Genomic DNA, 17483 nt, shown 5'->3' with positions numbered 1-17483 from the left:
TCTGTAGCTCTTGAGCATGGACAGAACTTGGTCATGGGGCTGAGGGCTGCACTGGCAGGTTGGGGACACCTTGCCTCACCACAGACCATGCACCAAAGGACAGAGATGTCTCCAGCCTCCCCCTTTCCCTGCCCCTGCTCTCAAAGAAGGCAGAATTCAAGCAGTGACTGTAAAAATACCCCAACACTGGGCAGAGAGGGCGAGGGAGCAGAGCCTGGCCCTGATTTGTGACTGCTTGTGACTTGCCTGTGGCTTGCCTGTGTGGGAATAATTTTCCCACTGGGGTTCCTGTGTCAGGGGGCAGCCAAGCCTGGGGCTAGCCATGGCATGCCAGCTGGAGCCCTCCCAGTTCACTGCCAGCCTGGCAGGGCTGTAAGCAACCCCCTGTGCATCCAACAGCCAGAAGAGAATGAAGAGGTGCAGTCGAGAGAGAACGGGATCCCACATGGGGGATGCCTTGTTAAAGAGATGCAAAAGAGGACACAGACATCCAGGCCCTCACCTCCCCAAGGGTGCTGGCTCTGCAGCCATCCCAGCAGCTTTCCCTAGGTACAGGAGCAGCAGCAGGCACTACATCTCCCCATCTAAGCACCAAGCACATCTGTGTCTGCTGGAGGGAGCCAGTTGGGGTGCTCCACCACAGGCAACCAGTCAGACCCTGCCAGCACCATGGTCTGGTTACTGCAGGGTGAAGAAGTCCATCCCTGTCCCTATTGCACAGTGACAGCATCAGGACAGATATCTCTTTCCTTCTAAGAGCTCCACAGCACCTCGCACTGCAGCGTCTCCTCCATCCACCCTCCTCAGCATGGTCCAGGCCAGGAGGAGGTACAGACTGGTCTGCTGGGACACAAACAGCTTGGTGCCAGCATCTCCCCAGTGTCTCCACCCCAGCACCCCTGCAGTCTCAGGCAATGGGCTGTACTTTGCTTTTTCTGGGGAAAGGAAAAAATGAGCATGTGCCAGGTTATTTCAGACAGCCACAGAGAGGTGATAGGTTAGGGTTAGGGCTGGAGTGACATCACCAGCCAGCTGCTGCATCCCGTGCGGGCTCTAGAATGGTAGAGCAGGCAGGACATCCACACAGCTCCAGCCACTGGGCTTACTGGGCTGGGGACAAGCCAGAAGAGTGGCAGCTGTGGGGAATCTCCTAGCTCCAGAGCAAGAGGAGCCACTGGGTTCCCGCCACTGCTCTACCAGTTTGAAGCAGGACAGGGAGCATACATGAGCTGAACCTCCAGAGCAGCCACTGGAAACCCAAACAAGCTCTCCAGCTGCACCACAGAGAGCTAAGACTCTCCCCCTCCTTCCTTTCCAAACCCAGGGGCCGCTTCTTTGCAAGACACTGCCAAAGCTGTGCACCAGCTCCTCTGCCTGCAGAAACCACAGCTCCGTGCCTCGCACACTCCTTCCTCTCTCAGTTGCTCACCAGACACTGCAGCTGGGCCCACGCCCCACAGACTTGGGCCAGCACACCCACAGCCCCAAGTAAACAAAGAGCCCTTCCTCCAGGGCTGGTCCCTCTGGCCACCACAGCCACCTTCGGCTGGGCCGGCTGTGCCACCACACATCTCAGCTTCAGCAAAGTTCAACTCTTGTGGTGGCTGTGGGCTCAGCTGGCAGCCACTGCGACCTGTGACCACCACAGCTGGCACAGAGCAGGGCTGAAACAACTCACAAACAAGGAACATGCACAGCTTGGATTGGCCTGCACATTGGAAACAGAGATAAGCTGTTCCAAAAGCTGAATCCCAGGGAGGCAGTGGAGCAGGAGGAAGAGGATGGTGGAGCTGCCATGTGCTTCTGGGGAGGAGACAGCCCTGGTAGATGCCTGATCCCGCCTCTGGGTGCTAGCGGGGGGAAGCACCCCGAGGTGTGAGCAGAAGTGCCCAACTCCAGCCACAGGATGCAGGCAGGTCTGCTGGGCTGCAGAGCGCTGTGCCATCCCCTCGTGTCACAGCCAGCCCTGCTGGAGGCCACGTGGCCAAGCACATAAAGTGATGGTGGCATACAGTGTGCAGTCAATCGTTAAACTGCTCTGACTGCTCAGTTAGACCCGGCACTGGAACATCTGGGTACCTCACCCTGCCTGTGACTGCAGAAGGGCTGGAGTCAGGGTTTGAGTCTCACCATCCTCTCCCCTGTACAGATCCTTGTGCTTTGCCCCAGGGAGCAGCTGTCTCGTCCCTTCAGTTCATTATCATTTTCTAAGCAGCCAGTCTTGCAAGTGCAGCTTGGACCAGAGCATCTGCTGTGTTATGTCTAGAGCTCTGATTCTTTGGAAACTGCTGAAGCAGCAAAGTCCCCCTTGAATGCACTCAACCTCCCCAGAGAAACTGAGTGAGTGGTTTGAGCAAAAGACTTTTGCCTTATTCCCAGCTAAGCCACTGACTCACTGTGTGGCTTCCAATCACTTCCCTCCTCCTGTGCTTCCGTGTGGGAAGCGCCAGCCAGGGCAGCTGCTACTCCCCAGGTACCAGGTGGATGTAGCTGGGTGGCTGCAGGACAGGCAGCAAGGACACATTATGTTGGAAAGGGGCAGCTCTCACCTCCCTCAGGACCCTGAGGACCAGGACATCCCTGCTAAGAGGCCCAAGGTAAAGCAGCCTGACCCCACCAGCAGTACCCAGCCTGCCACTGCAGACACAGAATGAACACCTCATGCCACCAAAGAGGTTTTCTCCCTCTCTCCCTTGTGTCCCGTTCTGCCATCCCTACATTCTTGGCCTTGGACAACCTCATGCTCCATCAGGCCATGTCAGATGGGGTTCCTTCACCCTCCTTCCTAGTGCCAATTGAAAAGACCCAGACCAGACACAGCAGCAGTATCCCCAAGATATCAGATCATTTGGGAAAAAAGAGTCTTGATGATCGAAACAAAACTATAAATGTTCTGCACTATCATGATAACTCAATGTTGCTAATGCTGAACAAGCTCTGCATGTTGTGGACTTGGACTAGCACAGATGCCCAGCACCTGAGGAGCTGCACCTACAGACCTTGCAGGGTATTGTTCCCATGGCACTGGGCTGGGAAATTGCATTCATCAGGGGTTTGTGGTAGGGATCACTGGGTTTCTGGAAGAACTTCCAGAAGAGTGGCCTCTGGGATGTTATGAGGGGGTGAAGTGAAGGTAAGAAATGCAGGAACTGGTCAGGAATGGGAACAGGTGTCCCAGGCCAGGGCAGACTGGGACGTGCAGTGGGCACCATTGAAGTTGTTTGGAGAACAAGAGTCAGTCCATGAACACAGATTCTGCATTTTCCTGAAGAGAAAATTGCGACAGGAAGAGGCAAGTCAGGTGTGGAGATCAGCAGGAGTGTGAACACGGAGAGCAAGCTTGGAGTACCCTGGCCAGCACCTCCACCATGTACAGCCTTCCCTCGGGGGCACTGCTCCCCTCTGCAGGGCACAGAGGTGCCTCAGGTATGCAGCCAGGTGCCAGACCTGTGCACAATGAACAGCCACAGAGGCAGAGAGAGGAAGAACTCATCAGAACACAGGCATCTTCCACAGATAATGCAGCTACTGGGGTCTCAGGGGGGAAAGGATGGGAGGGACCCATCAAAGGCAACACTCAGTGGTCTCAGCTCTATCCAGCTCTGTAGCGGTTTGGGATCACCTCTCCTCTGCCCCAGACTCTGCTGTGGCCCTGGGCACACCAGCCCCAGTAGCAGTGAGGGCATTCTGCAGGCCGTGGCAGCCAAGCTCTCTGCCAGTGAGTCTGCAGGCAGCTCCTGGTGCAGCCGTGTCACCGCAGAGCCCCGTGAGGGCACAGGGGCACCTCCTGGGGCTCAGAGGAGCCACCTCCAGCCGAACCACTCACAAACTGAACACTCTGTTCCCTTCCATTCCCAGCTGGCTCCAGGCCAGGTGGGACTGAGCATGCACTGGGCAGGCAGCTCTGCCCACCTGCTTGAGTAGGCAGGGTCAGAACACTCGCTGTTGCTGCCCCTGATCCAGCACCCAGCTCCCACTGGGAGAAAAAGAAGAGAAACTCCAAGGCCCTGGCTTGTCACTTGTTTAATAGGCTCAGCAAAAGGAAGTCTATAAACCCAGTTCACTTATCTAAATGGATTTGCATTTGGCATCCCTTCCAACAAGGGCAATGAAAACAGATTTTTAATATCATATGCTATAATTTTACAACTAAAAAAACCCCACAGTTGCCAAATACACCTGAGCATCTTAAAAGTGCTCTGTGAGTTAAAATGACATTACAGAATTTGAAGGGCAAATTCTTAGTTTAGAAGCTAGCCTGCATCAGTTAGACACAAGACAGCAGCAGAGATGAGGAACACATGCCAAGTACCCCAGAGTGCTCCTGTATACAGCTGCTTGCACACGTCTGGCCTCTGCACTGCTCCCCCAGCAGCAGCAGCAGCATCCCTGGCTGCCGAGGGGCCGTGCTGGGCCCCCCCCTCAGCACACCTGCCCGGGAGAGCCGCGCTCCAGCGCGCCGGGCGGAGATGCACGGAGCCGGAGCTGCACGGAGCCGGAGCTGCTCGGCACCACACACGGCCGGCTGCAGCTGGCCATGCGGGAGCAGCCAGCACCAAAGCTGCGCTCTCCCAAAGCTCTGCGGCCTCCGGGGGCAATCCCATCCCACCTGCGGAAAAACCCGGTGGGTGAGGTCACCTCGGGGATCAGCCGGATGCTGAGGTGAGTTCACAGCACAGAGCTGGGAGCCCTCGGGCTGAATCAGTGACCTGCACTCAGGTGGGAGCCAGCAGCTCTCAGCTCCGAGCATCTCCTCCAACGTGAGTGCCTGCAGTGAGACACCCACAAAGGAAAGCAGCCCTCAGGCTGCTCCTGCCACCACCAGCTGCTCCAGAGCTGGGCCCACAGGGGTGTGGATCAGGGTATCAGGGCCGTGCTTTTGGGAAGGAATGAGGACCCAGCAGCTGGGACAGTTACAAAGCCTGTCCCTGCACATTTCCATCTCTGAGTCACTGGCTGACGCTGGCTAACAATACAGGCAGTTATCAAAAAAGCGGTTGTCGGAAGGGATAAGTCTGATTGTTCATGTCACTTTCTGCCTCAACCTGTCTGCATACCTTCACGCCATGTCAACAACAGTCCCCAAGGCTTGGAAAGGCTCCCACTTCCCAAAAGTCAGCAGTTTGGAGGGCAGCCTCCAGTCAGCATGCAGGAATATGCAGGAGACCAGCCATCACTTCTGCTGGCCTTGGTCCCCTGGGCAGTGGGGACCTCTGTGCTGGCTAGAGATGCAAAACTCTCTGAGTTCCAGGGCTCCATGTCTCAGCTCCTCACAAAGACATCTAAAATTGGGAGAGGTGAATCACCCCCTTCTTTGCCCTTAGGGCAAAGCTGGTCAGGAATTTGCTGTCATTGTAATTTTCCTAAAGGAAAATCCACTTGTGCCCAGCCACATTTCTCAGTTCTGTGACCTTTAAGACTGACTGTCTGCTGGGAAAGCAGGAAACAAACAGATTTGTTTGGATCAGTTTGATCCAACTCGAAATATTTTTGGTTGTGGTCTTGATCCAAAGTGTTTCATCTCAGATTAGTTCTACAATCACCAGTAATTCCCTGGCAGGCTCCACTGCCAGCACTGTGGCTGAGATGCTGCTCCCTCCTGAGGCCCTGCTCCTATGCCAGGGTGGATCTCTGTGGCGTCCTGACCAGCCCTGGCCAGGTGTGCTGTGAGGGTCTCAGAGAGCTCAGCAGGAACATTTTTCAGAAGGTGCAGGTCCCCAGCTGTGGGTGCAGGTCTGTGACAGCCACCTCACAATGTCCCTGTGCAGTTCAATGCCTGCATCTGTGCACTGGCTGAGGACTTGGCCTATGGGAGCATCAGGCCTCAGAGCTCAGCAGAAGGCTCCTCTGAAGCAGCTCCTCACTGTCTTCTCTGTAACACTTTTTGCTTCTCTCTGCTCTGGGACGATGCCATTTCTTCCTAGTATTTTTCCTATCCCTACATCTTTATCTTTTGACACTGTACCTGTGCCCTGCTCATAATGCTGTGTGTAAGCACAGGGGAACCTGAGCCCTGTGTGACCAGACAAAAAACTTTTGCTGTCTCTTGCTGCCTGGCTGTCTCATTGGTGTAAGGCAGTCAATGTTTCACAACACAGAGCCATAGTGGGGGAAGAAAAGTGAGGGCACCACGTCAGGATGGAGAGTGAGCAGGGGCTGCAGACACCCCCTGGCTGAGTGTGCTTGTCCCACGTCAGCTCCCCTGGGCATCCGCAGTTCCAGAGGTGTTGATGGAAGCATGGCCTGGGTGGAGCCTGCTCACAGTCAGCTGCATCTGAGACAGAGCAGAGCTGCTGTGACCAAGGGAAACCTCTGCCTGCAGGCAGAGACTCCAGGCAGGGTCATGATGTAGTGTGAACACCAGGTGCCACATGACATAATTATGCTGTCCTTCTATTTCAATCCTGGGTATCTTCATCCACAGGCAGAAAGGGTTTGCAAAGCATAAGGATCCTGTCCTTACCCTGGGGATGCACCTGCAGGTGGGTGCATACTCAGAGAGCTAGCCTGTAGCAGGCTCAGCCCCAAAGGTGCCTCTGCTCTGCCCTGAAATCACAAAGGAGGCCTCCAGCATCACTCTCCTCACTGCCATTTGCTGCAGAAGTTTGTTCATGCACCAAACATTCTAGGCAGTCTCAGTGGCATTATCTGGAAGGTGGGAAGGAGCAGTGCAGTGAACCTCTATGCCACTATTACAGTCTTTCCCTACCTATTGCAGAGCAACTGCAGGGGATGTAAGAGCCAGCTCAGGCACATCCTCAGGGAAGCAGAAGGCATGCTGAAGCTGAGGTCAGATTACAACAGTGGTCTTGAGAGACAAGGTGTGCAAAGATCCTGATAAATACCATGAAACTTTGTTATCCAGCACAGCATAGAATCCACAGCAAGGACAGTGCTTTCAGAGGGGGAACCTGCAATTACCTCACCACCTCTGTTTCCCACTCTCTTGGAAAATGGTTTCATACACAGATAGTTTTTGCCATGGCAGGCTGGTGTACATACAGCCTCCAAGAAAGATTTTCAGGTCAGTTCTGCAGAAAAACCTTATAATTTCTGGGTGTTTCAGCCTGCCTGACTGAAATAACAGACACACACTATCATCTCAGGTAGCCAGGATTAGGAAAGCAAACATTTGGTTTCTTGAGATTGTGCTCCATGGACCCTAGGCACATCTTTGCTGCCTTGTGCTCCTGGTCTCCAGGCCAGGTCCCACACAAGGCTACAGGACACACATCTACACCCTCCAGCAATTTATCACTTGAGTAGCCAGCTCCCTGAGCTCATTTCCTGGTACAAGACTCACTGCACTTCTCCTCTTTGAGTCTGAATACAAGACTACCTGCCCCAGCAGGGGAGCATCACCCCACACCTACAAACCCCAGGTGCCAACCCCATACTGGAATGTCCTTCCCTGCAGGGGGGAATTCTTACTGCACAGAATGTTTGAGGGTGGAAGGGACCTCCAGATGTTGCCTTGGACAACCTGCCCAGGGAGGAGAGGGAGCCACATGGAAAACACATGGCTCCAGGGCCAGGCTACTCTGAAGCATCCAGGGGCAACCACCACAAGACAGAGCTGACATGTTCATGTGTTGTTTCTGCTTGGCACATTGCTGCCAGCTGCCATCCATGACTGCATGGGTACTGCACTCAGTGGGAAATGCATGGAATACTGCAACCAGGAGCTTCACAAAGAGCTGCATGACCGCAATGCACAGAGCTAACCTGCAGAGACTCAGCCAGGAACTGCACAAGGAGCCCACAGCCAGCACTGGCATGGCACGAACCATCTCCATCCACCACTGGCAGCAGATCTGCCCTCATGGCATCACAGCACCAGGGAGGCTGCAGGGGGGGAGATGAAGGATGGGGCAGAAGGGCAATGGATGGTTACAGAGGGGTAGAGAAATCAGAACCATAGACTATCATGAGTTGGAAAGGAAGCCACAAGGGTCTTCAAGACCAGCTCTTGGCCCTGCACAGGACAAACTCAAGAATCTCACTAGGTGCCATGAGAAGAACTGGGAAAGGGAGACTGGGAGTGTGATTGGCCATGACAGAAAACAAGAAGCCAGAAAGAGTATTTTTTGTAAGGTAAACATAAGTCTTTCAGCTCTTCATCTTTGCTGCCTCCAAGGGTATTATGTTAGGGGGTCAGCTGCAATGTGACATGAGGACTTCTGTAATGAAGATCGAGAAGTGAGACAGTCCAAAGAAACAGCAGCTGTACCCAAACTGCAGGACCCAGAAACATATCTCAGCACCAGTATTTTGTGGGAATCAAATCACATCACAGCTCCACAGCAGGATTACAGTCATCCATCCCACTCAATGCCAAAGTCAGTCAGCCCAGGCAGCAGGAGCTGAGCTGTCAGGCACTGTCCTAGACTTACAGTGCTATACCACTGCCTTTAGCAAGACCTCAAGGTGCCGGGCAGATGTTTGCAGAGCATCAGACATGTGGAGATGATGTGCCTGGGAGCTCTGCCAGGCTCCTCCTTCAGGTTCAGAGGAGGTCACAGCCTGCCCAGTTGTTCATGGTCTCTTTATTCTGGCTCCCTTTTAAAATGCTTGCAGTTCTTTGTCTAGAAACACCTTTGTTGCTCTCAGCAATTGTTCGTCCTAACTCAACAATAACAGTAACTTTGTATTGTTCTGTTTATCTTTCCAAGGATAGGTTGCCTGGTTCTCCTTATCTCATCTGTTCTTCTTAAGGAGCCTTGAATCACATCAGAGCAGCAACTCCACTCCCCATTTCTGTGGTTCAGAACATGTTGTCTGTGCTAAACCATCATTCACACCAGCTGCAAACTCTTTAACCTCCCCTCTCCCTTGCTGAGTTTTGTGGGAAGGAAAGCTGGACATAAAGCCTGGAAAGAAACTATGACATGCTCTAATCTTGCTGATCAGGCATAATTTGTTGACACATGGTGTAGAACCAAAGCATGAAGCTTTGTCAGAGGAGCTTTAGATCAAATACTAAGAAAAGGTTCTTCAGCCCCTGGATGACCGGGCACTGGAACAGATTCCCCAGGCAGTGGTCACATTCCCAGGCTTCTCAGAGTTCAAGAAATATTTGGACAAGGCTCTCAGGCACATGGTGAGATTGTTGAGGTTATCCTGTGCGGGGCCAGGAATTGGACTTGGTGATCCTTGTAGGACCCTTCCAACTCAGGGGCTTCTAAGATTCTCTGATTCTGCTGTGCTGCAGAGGGAGACCAGGTTCCAACTTTTACATTTGCACCACAAACAAAAGTCCCAAGTTGTGAGTAAAATCAGACCAAAAACTACCCGTCACCTCTCCCAACATCTTCGTCCTCCTGCTTGTTGAAGTCCAGTGGGAAGGATCTTTCTGGAGAAGCCCACTCTACCAGGACCAGCATACTCACTTTAAAAGGCCCCAGCACCTGAGAAGATGACTGGTCTTACTTCTGTGTCCCTACTGTGTCAGTGGGTCTTGCTCTCTGTTGGCAGAAGCCCAAGACCAGGCATTTCTTCACCCAGTTTTCTCCTCTGGTTGCCTGTTCCTTGAAATCCTGGTGCAGCAGGATCTGCCATTCCAGGATCCATATCAGGATCCGTCAGCTGGTTCCAAAGGCACAGAATGAGTTTACCCCAACAAAAGATCCCACGCAGGTACCAGGAAGTATGACCTCTGCAATGTTTTTGGTCATGAGCAGCTCCATAGGGAATAGTGGAGCTGGCTCCTTTAGCCTGGAAATAAAAGTTAAGCAATCGTGCTGTTTGTGTTTGTTCATCCATCCCCAACTGCTCGGAATCCATCAGCAAATTTCACCCAATCAGACTGAGCCATCAAGAAGCCAATGGTCTGACTCGACCTGTGCCATGAGATTCCTTTCTTTACCAGTTGCATAGGAGGAGCCCATACAGAAAGCTGCTGTGAGAGCTCAGCTTCTATCAGACACCAGAAAAGAGTACACAGTGTTTCCCCAAACACTTACTCATGCAGAATCTTTAGGCAGGACTCACACTTTCTTTTCTTTCAGAGAAAAGAAAGTCCTGGGAGGTAAGGTTTTCTTGAATAGGCTACCCAGGCTTTCTGCCTCTGGTTTTGCACAGAGGATGTCACCACCACAAAACAGGAATTTTAACATTGATAAACAGAATGACCGAGAACACCTGTATCTGATGGGCAGAAGCAGCCTCCCACCTTGTGAGACCAGCATCCCAAAATGTCAGGCAGCATCAACCACGGCTAGGCCCCAGAACAGCATAAGGGTCATGATTTTCCCACCCTTCCAGATGAGTTTCAAAGATAATGGTGTTTTTTCTCCAAGCTTCACCAAACACTCAGAACAAAATCCAGGGGAAACAATTGATGTCAGTGACTGATGTGCCCACTACAGTGCTTAAGCTGGTCATAGGAAGAAGCACAAAAATAATACGATTTCACTGTTTATCTAACACCAGCTAAAAGCAAAATCAACAAACAGTCTTGGTTTCTCTCTGGAGACACAAAGCTGACAGCCTCAGCCTATCCTCCACAGACACAAGACACATTGACTTTGGCAGCGCTGACTGCTGCATGCTGTCATATCAATAAACATACCCATACACTTATCCAGGGGAGGTAAAGAGTTGTGGAACGTGGAGAGGAGCGGTGTTTGCTAAAAAAAGATGAGGGAGAGAGAAAAATCAGTCTTATTAATAATAACACCTCACTTTATGATATGCCCATGAATAAGGAAAAGTAGGAGCACTGATGGAAGAGGCTGCTCCAGATACACTCCAGAAGACACAGTATTGCCTATACTGGTGTACAGCTGGGACCAGCTAAGGAGAGAGTTATGCTGCTGCTTTCCTGTGTGCTTCCAGAAACACCTTCACCTCAGCACACAGGGTGAACCACTCAGGTTGCTCCTCTCCAAGGACACAGTCCCCATGTGCCAGTTTGCATGGAGAGGGAAGAAGCTCTGTGCCAAGGCTGTGGCTGCCGAACTAACGTGGAACAGGGCTCCTTCAAGCCCACACCTCCTCTCATATTCAGGTGAGGTCCTTTCCCACCTCACTGCACAGAGGCAAGCCCTTGGCAGAAGTGCATTAGGCTGATGCAGTAGCTTACATGTAACAATGCTGTGAATACATCCTGGTCCTACTGTAACTGTGGGAAACCCACAAACACAAAACTATGGCTCACAGTGCAAATTAATTCACTGAGGAGTGACTAGTCTAACACAGTCCCTTCAGCTGCTTACTTAGACAAGGAATGTTTTCCCACCATCTTCAAAAAAAGAGAGCTACCTGAAATGGAAGCAAGAAGCAAACAAGCAGTGCAGGCAGCAGAAAATGCCATCAGCGCTGAAATGCCTATCACAGCACAGGATAGAGGACAGCTTGTAAAGTGTCCTTTGACTACCAGCTGTGCCCTTGGGGGTATACACGGGTTGTCCCTAATCTCGCTGAGAGTGCACTCTAAGCCATTAAAAAGGGCATTAAACATTATGGGTACCAGTATCAAAAAGGTGTTGAATATTTGCCTTTTTCATGCCCTTTGTTTCTAGATCCTCTGCCCCAGTATACAGCAAGTCCACACTTTTCCCTAGCCTTTACTTTGCATCTGGCATAGTGGAAAGAGTCCCCTCTTGTTGTCTTTCTTGTCTGCTGGCCCCAGCACTTTAGCTTTGCTCATTTCATTCCTGAAAGTTCAGGCAATGCCTCAGTGCCCACTGCAGGTAACCTGTCCCTGTGTACACTCTCGGATTCCCCAGCAAACATTACTTGCACATCAAGGAAGTTGGTCCTTGTACAAGATGCTGCTATTTCAGTGGATCCAGGGTGAAAAGAAAGGTAAAGTTTCAGTCCAGTCTATCCATGCGGAATCAAAAGCGAAATTCCACTCTTCCCAAAACATCTAAACTGTGCATACAGTATAGGACTGTTTTAAGAGCAACAATGCCCCCTGCCTGTCTCCACTCCTGTGCTCTCCTGTCTCCACTCCTGCTCCCATTCCTTTGAATTTTCTACTTATAAATCAGTTAATTTAGATCTGTCCCTCTTTTCATAACACAGCTACAACTGTGGTACAACTCCAGGTGTAAGGGAAATGGATCTTTTTGGACTGAATTCTGTTTCAACATGGTGTAGAGTAAGTGTGGCTTCACTGAAGTCTCTGCTCTTCAGCCTGAACCGGTGCTTGGTCAAGGATGAGACATCCTCAGGAGCATCCAGAAACTCAGCTCCTTATATTTTCATCTTCGTATTCCACACCAGTAGCTTCATCTTGCCCTCTCCTTTCAACTCCATCAACTTTTCCAAATTCTCACTGTGCCATAGAGAAGATACTGCCAAGATCTTGCCACTGACCTCACTAGAGTGCTCCACATCTTCTTGCTCTCTAAGGGTAGAGCCATGTCTGGACTCTGCTTTCTCCAAGTGGGGAACAAAAGTAAAGATGGAGGAGACGCAGGTCCTGGTGCCCAAGAAGGCCTGCTGGGCTGAAAAGGGTTTGTGGAGTGAGGGGAGCCATGACCTGGGGTCCCATAGGGAGCTGGCTGGCTTAGTACCCTCAGAAGAGGACTGGGACAGCCTGAATCTGGAGCAGATCATTGAGACTCCATGGAGCAGAGCAGAATGCTCCCTGGACAGACACGGGGCTGCGGTAGGATCACAGACATCCCTGACGCAGAGGAAACCAGGCACTGGGAACCTGGAACAAGGGACTGGGAAGCACAGCAAGGGAAGAGTTTGGGGTGATGAGTCAGAGGCTGAGCGCAAGCACAGGAACCGGCTATCACGCGGTAAGCGGTTACTGCGTGTCAGCGTTACAGTCCATGTGCATTTGCTTAGTCCGTGCAAATAAGGTCACTTCAGCCAGCTTAGTGCAGTTCTGTCACGTTGGCTAAGTTGAACTGACTTGCATGTGCCATGGATTAGGCGTGTGCACACTCAGCTGCCCCCCACTGCCAGCTGAGGTACAGCAGTGTATTCTCTGACAATTTGTCCAGTCTGTCCACACCTCCAGCTTCAGAACAGCTTCATTGGTGGGACAGGAGAAGCTCAGGAAAAAGCACCTGGAATACAGTAAGATAGCTAAGAAGGTCATACAAACAAGGTGGTGAGTGGGGTTATGCTGAAGCATGGTGAGGACACAACCACGCCATTTCAGCTTTCCATCTTAGGTATGCCTTCTCCAGGACCACAGCCTCCCATGTTCCTCTCCTAGGCCGGAGCCTACTGGGCTTGGATGGCTGCTTGACAGAACTGCCTTGTTAGGAGATTTCGCAATCAGCTCCCTGTGACTGTATTAAGCAGCCTGCATCATCTGTTTTGACTTTGCTGGATTTGTCTGTGTTCAATATATTTCTCGCAAGGGTCCCAGTTCAGCCCTCATTGACGTCAATGGGAGTCAGTCCATTCCCTTCAGTGAGAGCGAGAGCTGTCCCTTGGTGCTTGTATCTCAGCTGCTTCATTTCAGTGCCCAGCTCCACATACCCTCCTACCTTTCCCATCCCTTCCACATGGCTGGCGACTCTACCCTCTCCCTTCTGGCTGAACAGCAGATCCTGTCCCTAACTCTCTCCTGTTCCCTGAAACAGTTTTCCACCGCAAATCTTGATTTTCTGAGCACCTCCAGAATTGTATTTCCTCAGCTGGACCCTCAGCAATGTTTCCATTTCCTAATCCTTGACAAAGCAGGTTTTGTTGGTTGGCCTCTCCACCTGGCAATGGCTTCCTTCTACAGTACAGTCATCCAGCTGGACAGTAAGGAAGGCTTTCCCTTCAGTTAGGTTTATTTCTGCATTAGCTCGAGGGTAAGTTCCAATCCTAACTTAGATCTCTGTGTGGGTGATTATCAAAGAGGAAAGCTGAACAGTCACAGGAGTCTGAGAATCTGGTTTCAACACCACACTCTGTTAAGGATTCCCACTGATATTTTGGATAAGTCATTTAAATTCTACACTCCCTCCTGTAAAACTGGGAATCATGCTCCCCTCTCTACAGTGTTTTTTGATGCTCAGATGTCCTCACAGTACTTTTGTAGACCACTACTAAAGCTCATGCAGAGAACTTTACATCCCCAAGACTTTCTGAGTTAGCACCATCTAAGACACTTCAAAAATGGACAAACAAATATACAAAATATTTGCTGATCACCCACTAGATAAACATTTCACCACATCATGGACCATCAGAGAAGAGGCAAGATAGCACATGCCATGCATGCATTGTTTCCAGTCTTTTCCTACAGCTCTTACTCCAGCGATGCTGTGGAGAAAACGCTGTACTCAACGGCTCCATGGCGTGACCCACTCCAGCCTTGCTTACGTTTGCACGTTCGGCCTGGAGCCAAACTGTCTGTCTGATTTATGTTATCCTAAGGAAGATCTTGAGTTAATGGCAATAAATTTCTTCTGTAGAGAAGACCCATCTCGTGGCAGAGGGAAAAAGACAAGGAAGAAGGAACCACGGGAATTCTTCTCCTTTCACATCCCAGCTGGGTTTGGCTGGAGCTGGCTCCAATTATGCTGGTGGAGCCCAGCACAGCGTGCACTTCTGAGGCTGCCACAAAGACTCCCAGTGCCAGAGATGTGCTCTCAGGCAAAGTGGGAAGCAGATGGGCCAAATGCAGCACCCCCAGCTTGTGCAGCAGGCACGGTTTGAGAGAAGGGGATTGTTTTTATCAATCAAGAGATTCTGCTGGAAGGGAAAGGCTTCCTGTGGGCTTTGGCAGCAGGGAGGGAATGGCAAAGCCCTCAAAGAGCAGTCAGCCACAGTTCCAGGGAAACACTTTCAAGATCTGGTCTGTCACACTGATATGCAATCCCAGAGAATTCAGCCTCAGAAGTGATCCCACCAGATATAGAGATGAGAAGAAGAGACAACTCTTCAAGGCTGATGGCGTCAGGGTACTCCTGAACATCATCTCCCTGAGGATCTGCTGAGGTCTGTCAACTCTGTCATAGGGAAAGCCACTCAGACTGAGGTGGTCACTCCCAGCTTCCATCCCACAGGCAAATCCTGGGGAATGAGCAAGGCCATCTAGCTCTGCATTCCCTCAGAACTTCATCTACACAGCATCTGTACCAGAAAACAGGCAGGGAATGGGGACATCCAGAGACACTGCTGTCAGACTAAGAAGGAGCCAAGGATGTGAGAAAGGTAAAGGAGGAGGGATGGAAAAGGTGAACATGAGCTGCCAGAGCCTCACTCAGGTGGGAGCTGGGCAGAAATGGCAGTGAATCCATTATTTATGAGGAGTAAAGTGCTACAGAGCATAGCTAGGCCTGGACTACCTTCACCAACACCACAGCCTGCCAAGCTCCTAATAAAACCCAACACAGGTTGACTTGGGTTCTTATGCTGCTCCAGAGCAGCAGCTTCCCCCTCCCCACCTGGGGCCCACATGCACTGTGAAGCAAGTGCTTACCAAGCATCTCACCACATCAGGGTCTCCAGGGCTTCCCCACACACCTCTATAGCCAAGCAGAGCAGCCCAGGAGCAGTGGGCTCACTGCTTAACCTGCCCTCTGCAGCCCCACCTTGCCACACAAGCCTCCCCGCTCCAAGCAGGGATGAAGTACGCCCACAGTCTGTTGTTGTTGGTTTTGGCTCAGCAGTAGCAGGCTGCTTCCAGCAAGAATGGTATGAATAATTGCCCAATTAACTGGAGGAACTTCCAGATGTGTGTTTGCTTTCATACCCATCCAGCCCCCCTCAATCCCACGTGCCTAACGCCGTGAAAAGTGGTGGGGGTGGGAGAGCCATGGCTCTGCTAACTCATGCAGCAGTGTGGGCAGGGCCTGCCCACTGCCTGGCTCAGCTCCCCTTTCCATCCTCACCTCCCTCCCACTCTTTAAATGGGGAAATGGTCTTTTTTAATTACCCTAGGGAGAAGGAAATTTGCCCTGCCTGCCAGAGCTTGGCTACACATGCCAAAAGCCAAGAAAGCAGAGAAGAAAGCCGATCCCAAGTTATGATTTTTATCAGGTGCATATACAGTAAAGTCTCTTAAGACAGGTTGCCATTTTTTGCCATTTCCCCACACCTTTCCCCATTGAATAATCTTGCACCCAGCAGAGGTTTATTGTCAGCTAAACTGTTTTCACTCTGCAGGACACTGAGAAACCTTTCAAGTGTGGTTCTTCCCCGTTTTCAGCAGGATCCAGCACCATCCATCTGCTTCTCACCATCTGAGAAAGGAGGGGCTCTTTCTGGGCTCCAGGCAGAGATTTGACCTGGTTATGGGGTGTCTGGCACTCAGTCAACAGAACAAGGCTTAAAGGTGGCTCAGACCCCATAGACATTGTGAGCTTCTCACCAGCCCTCCCTCACACAAAAAGTGAAAGTGAGGGTTTTCATCTCTGATTTTAGCACCCAGTTTGGCACCTAAATATCTAAGCTCCAGTGAGAAAAAGCAGAATCAGCTCCAGAGCAACCTGCTCCACCCAATAGTGCTTAAGACAAAATGAGCTGATTCACTCATGGGAGGCTTCAGTCTCTCCCCACTGCACAGGACAGATGGAACTCAGAGGACAAAATTACACCAGATGGCAAACTTCTACATAGCTGCTGTTTGGGGAAATAAATGCCATCCAAAACACACATTCTGTCCAACACAGCAGGAATGAAGCAACTCCAGCTCAAGGCATTCTCTCAGACCAAACCTTCAGCATTGAGACCCTTTGGACAAGACATCCAGAAATAACAGCAGCTAGAGATGATGACTCTGGAAGCAGCATTAGCTTGGCATTGTGGGCTTCACACATCTCCTTATGTCACCCAGCTCTCAAGGCTTTATCTTGCAAACCTTCAGACAGCAATCAGCAGAGAGCATCCAGGACTCGAGCCCAGCCAGAACGTCTCCTTTACCTGAATGAACACATGGCACTGTTGAAGCAGAGGGCTGCAGAGACCTACTTCTCACCCAGAAGCTGGCAAAGCCTGAACCAAAGGAAGAGGACAAACTGCCATGTGATCCTTCCCCACAGTGTACAGAGAGCCCGCCTCACTGCAGGCCAAGCAAATGTTCCTTCTAACTGAGCAGCTCCAGGGAAAGTGTGCTCCTGAAACTGGGAAATGTTTTGGATGATCTCTACTCCCATCCTTTGAAACACAACAAGTGGACAGACCAGACAGCCAAGCTCCAAATACCTCTGAAATGTGAACAATGGTGTTTTCCTGAGAGGAGCCCAAGAGTCAACATTAACTTTTCAGTTATCAGCAAATAGCCCAGTGTAAAAAACTCTTTCCCATGCCAAATTTTGATATCACTCATCTCAAGACTGGGATATAAAGTCTCATTTCTCATAAGTCTCTCTTCAGTCACTGAAAAAAGTCACTGCTGACACGACTTTCCCTTGCCCTTTATATTGCTATTCAAACCTAGCCCACCTACAGCAATTACAATTCATTTGCCCCCTTCTCTCCACACCACACTTTCAGCTCCAAACGTGGAGAACTAAACAATCAGGTTGTTTCCTGCAGACAGAGCGTGAATCTGGTTGCTGGAGGGCAGCTGTCCT

Source organism: Zonotrichia leucophrys, chromosome 14, assembly GCF_028769735.1.
Source record: "Zonotrichia leucophrys gambelii isolate GWCS_2022_RI chromosome 14, RI_Zleu_2.0, whole genome shotgun sequence".
NCBI lineage: Eukaryota > Metazoa > Chordata > Aves > Passeriformes > Passerellidae > Zonotrichia > Zonotrichia leucophrys.
Note: the sequence above shows the minus strand (reverse complement) of the source record.